Here is a 4,890-nt window from a genome sequence, read left to right as displayed (position 1 = left end):
TCACTCGAAAATCCTACGAGAGCCAGTCAGGCGGTACTGGCAACGGCCACATATATATATGTACAACTTGCATATCACCTAAAATTACTCTGCATACCACATTACCATTTCATCATTCATCTCATGCTCTTGTCTGGATAATTGAATATAATATCTGTAAGAGCAAACATCCATGCACGAGATACAAGTTTAATGCTTTTTAAGGCCTTAAACGTCTTACGTAAGAAATGGGACTGGACTATATTGTCATCTGAGAAGGTTAAGCAGACAGTGTTTTGTATTATAGCTGATGCAAGGATTGAACTTGTACACCTGTTCTCCATATCTCAGAGGAGTAACTGAGCCAGCTTGTGTGTGTATACCACATGTGAAATACATGAATTGATGTATATTTATCCTATAATACACTCAGTCAATTTCTGGACCTTCCAGAATCAGAAGTACTTGTGAATAATTGGTTATATTTGAATGAAAGAGAGTGAAGTTGTGACAGTCATGCCCTCCTAAAAGGATACATTAACAAAGTAAATGAAATAGTTTACAATCAGTAATTGAATCTAGGTCACACAGTTTGTAAGGTCTACATTGCCTGCAATATGGCCTACATGCTGTGTAGTGCAGATGCATGTGAGTGTATACACAACAAATACACACACACACACTCACACACATATATACATACTGAGTGGATCAAAAGTCACAAAGATGCTTAACATTTTAAATTCATTTGAATTAAATATTTTTTTTGTAATTTACAAGATGTGATTTTTCACACGTAACATACACACATTTCCCATATATATATATATATGTGTAAATTAAACAATAGGGTAAAAAATTGGATATTAATTAATATCAATTTAATACCAGGTAACAAGCACATTAAACGAATCAGGGAGATTCATATATATATATATATATATATATATATATATATATATATATAATGCAATACACACACACACACATATTGCAAATGATGTGAGGGTATTGTAAACTTAAAACAGAACATAAATGAATTAGTGAATTATTAATACCTTTGAAACTTCAAGACTTTTGGGCTTACCTTATGTGTGTTGTATGTGTGTGTGTGAGAATGAGAGAGAGAGACAGACAGAGCGAGTGAGAGAGAGAGAGGCACTATTTCAGCACATTGAAAAATATTTATGTGTGTGTGTGTGTGTGTGTGTATACACACATATATACATATATAAACACACATAGACAAAAAAACATACATACATATATATATATATATGAGGTGCATTTCAGAAGTTTTGAGACTATTTTCAGGAGATGCAGTTATAACTGTTCAACACTACTGTAATTTTATATCGTTACTATACATCAAATAAGCTGACCTGCCAACTTCTCTCATCCCAGATTGAAGGAGATGACTGTAATAGCACTTAGAACACATCCTACTAAATACTACTTGTCACAGCTGACCAATTTACAGAATGCTGTCAAGACATGAAGACAATTCGGAAGCTTGCTACACAATAAATTTTTGCATTAAACCGGGCAAAAAAAACACTACAAAAGCTTTTGAAATGTTCCAGACTGCTTATGGGTTAACTTTTAAACTAGGCACCAAAGATCCAAGAAATGGGCAACATCAAAACTGTCTCTCACCATTCCCCCTATAATCCAGCCCTTTTGGTTATCCCCCAAGCTGAAGGAGAACGTTAGTAGGGAAGAAGTGAGAGATAATGAGAGGTGTGGGAGAAAGTGGGACATCAGAGCAGGTTGAGAAAAGTCAGTTTCCAGGATGGAGACCGTTATGTGTCTATAAAGATAATAAGCAATACAGTTTATGGTTGGTGTGGAAACTGAATACAGAATTATTCATGAAGATTTGAACATGTGCAAAATTTGTGCAAAATTTATTCCCAGGCTGCTTGGTGATGAGCACCGTGGTAACCAACTACATGACAGAAATGGGCAACATTAAAACAGTCCCGCGTCTTCCCTAAAATCGGAACCTTGCTCACTCTGATTTCTGGTTGTTCCCCAAGCTGAAGAAGAACCTCAGAAGCAGTTGATTTTGAAGATGAATGAGGCTGCGACAAGAGTCCTGGACACCTTCACTTTATAGGCCTACCATGGGACCCTCACAAAGAGGCTGGAGCGCTAAGACAAGTGCACTGAAGTCAGATGATCCTATTTCGAAGGAGCTTAGAGTTTCATACTTCTTTGAAATTAATAAAGGTCTTTCCTGAAAAAAGCCTGAAAATTTCTGGAATGCACTTTGTACACACATAGACACACACACATATATATATATACACATTCATCTATGAGTATACATACATCTACACATATTCTCTTGCTCACAGGCACGCACGTACGAGCACACACACATATGCAAAGATCAACCATGTTTTGACACATACTTGCATGTATATTGTTGTCGTCGTCGTCGTTTAACGTCCGCTTTCCATGCTAGCATGGGTTGGACGATTTGACTGAGGACTGGTGAAACCAGATGGCTACACCAAGCTCCAATCTGATTTGGCAGAGTTTCTACAGCTGGATGCCCTTCCTAACGCCAACCACTCAGAGAGTGTAGTATATATACATATAAATTCATATGCAATATACACACACACACACACACACAGTTACTAGCATACACGTCTCTATTAATTTACCCGGTCAGACAGAAAGTAACAACCTCTCCCCTTCCACCTGACCTCTCTCGTAAATAAAAAGCAGCAGGAATCCACGTTCAGTCACCACCGACAACTGTATCCATGACAACGTGATGGAGCCTGTACAGTCCGTTGCTATCACTGACAGCCTTGAGGTGATGCAACGGATTCCTTATGTCCTCGCTCTCATCTTGTAAAATAAGCAACAGGTAATGCAGGTGTAACTCGGAGCATTCTGTGTCAAGGTAATGGAGTAGCTGACACCAAACGGAGTCTTCTGTAGTTTTCTGATCAAAAGAGGTAAAAAAAAAAAAAAAAAAAAAAAAAAAAAAAAAAAAAAAAAAAAAAAAACCAAGATTATAATACAGTCACACTGTGTTTGTATTTGTTAGATTGCATTTTTGATTTTGTTAATATGACCTGAATCACCAAGTCTACAAAAGTCAGACCTTACGTTCAAGTCTTCTTTCTGTAGTCTTAGATCAATCATCATCATCATCATCGTTTAATATCCGCTTTCCATGCTAGCATGGGTTGGACGATTCGACTGAGGACTGGTGAAACCGGATGGCAACACCAGGCTCCAGTCTGATTTGGCAGAGTTTCTACAGCTGGATGCCCTTCCTAACGCCAACCACTCAGAGAGTGTAGTGGGTGCTTTTACATGCCACCAGCACGAAGGCCAGTCAGGCGGTACTGGCAATGGTGTATTTTATGTGCCACCCACATTTTCATGGAGAGGGTGACAGTCCATAACAGACAGACCTCGCCTTTGGAATAACTGACAACTGTCACTGTGTCATCTTCACATTACTGTCACTGGCTACAGCAGTGAATTACAATGAACTGTGATGTCTACTTACATCTCAGTAGACTGGACTGTTAACAATTTAGTGTCTTGGTCATGGACACAATACAATAAACTGTACTACACTGAGCTATCTATCTACACCAAGACAGACTGGACTGTTGATAATAAAGAAGTGTTATATAATGGACTATACCACATAATGTTACCTAGTTACAGCTTGGTAGACTTGACGGCTGACATTAAGTCATCTTGGTCATAGACACAGTACAATAAACTGTATTATACCGAGCTAGCTATTTACAGCTGTTGATAATAAAGAAGTGTTATAGTCATTGTAATAAAAATTGTTTGCCAACATAACATGGCAGTCCTGGTTTAGGATGAATGTTGCTGTAATTTAGCCCCAGGAGACATCATTACCAGCTGGCTATATGACATGATCTGTGTCCTTATATTTTCGAACAAGGACACAGATCGTGTTGTATAGCCAGCTGGAGGTGATGTCTCCTGGAGCTAAATTACAGCAACATTAGTCCTAAACCAGGACTGCCATGTTATGTTGGCAAACAATCTTTACTACAAAGTACTGTTGCTGAATATCTCATGTCGTGAGATTTAGAAATAGTAATTTTCTAATATTATAGTCATGTACTATATAATGGACTATACCACAGATTGTTACCTACTTACAGCTTGGTAAACTTGACGGCTGACATTAAGTCTTCTTGGTCATGGACACAATACAATAAACTGTACTACACTGTGGTGACAGCTAAGTGTCTTGGTCATAGTGTATACAGTAACCTATACTATACTGAAATACCACATATAGCTTTTTATGTGGAACAAGCATGAGTGAGGTCAGTTTTGGAAAGGTTTATACTGCTGGATGCCCTTCTGAAAACTAACCACTCAGTAGAGTGGACTCAGTAGAGTGAACTCAGTATAGTGGACTCAATGCTTTTTATGTGGTTCAAGCACAGGTGAGGTCAGTTTTGGAAAGGTTTATACTGCTGGATGCCCTTCTGAAAACTAACCACTCAGTAGAGTGGACTCAGTAGAGTGAACTCAGTAGAGTGGACTCAATGCTTTTTATGTGGCTCAAGCATGGGTGAGGTTAGTTTTGGCAAGGTTTTTACAGCTAGATGCCCTTCCTAATACCAACCACCCAACAGAGTGGACTTAGTGCTTTTTACGTGGCACAAGCACAGGCGAGGTCAGTTTTGGCAAGGTTTTTACAGCTGGATGCCCTTCTGAACACCAACCACTTTACGGTGTGGATTGGGTGCTTTTAAGTGGCACCAGCACCAGGGATTAAACAACAATTACAGCAACAACTTCACAATAACATAAAACCAAATACAGACCAACTTACTTTCGGAATAAGCCAGCTAAGACGAAGGAAGGAGGAGTGAAGTGCCTTGT

The 4,890-nt window shown here is 38.7% G+C and overlaps 1 long non-coding RNA gene across 1 annotated transcript in view; it reads right to left on the bottom strand.

The window, feature by feature from the left end:
• LOC128250762 (uncharacterized) overlaps positions 1-4,890 on the bottom strand; it is an 11,835-nt gene extending 6,945 nt beyond the window's left edge. Inside the window, exons 1-2 of the long non-coding RNA XR_008266745.1 lie at positions 4,841-4,890; positions 2,397-2,941 (exon numbers count right to left, since the gene is read on the bottom strand). This is a non-coding gene — a long non-coding RNA (uncharacterized LOC128250762). The remainder of the gene's footprint in view (positions 1-2,396; positions 2,942-4,840) is intronic.

This window comes from Octopus bimaculoides, chromosome 25 (assembly GCF_001194135.2).
Source record: "Octopus bimaculoides isolate UCB-OBI-ISO-001 chromosome 25, ASM119413v2, whole genome shotgun sequence".
In the NCBI taxonomy this organism is placed as follows: Eukaryota; Metazoa; Mollusca; class Cephalopoda; order Octopoda; family Octopodidae; genus Octopus; species Octopus bimaculoides.
This window is presented reverse-complemented; position numbering and strand designations above follow the sequence as displayed.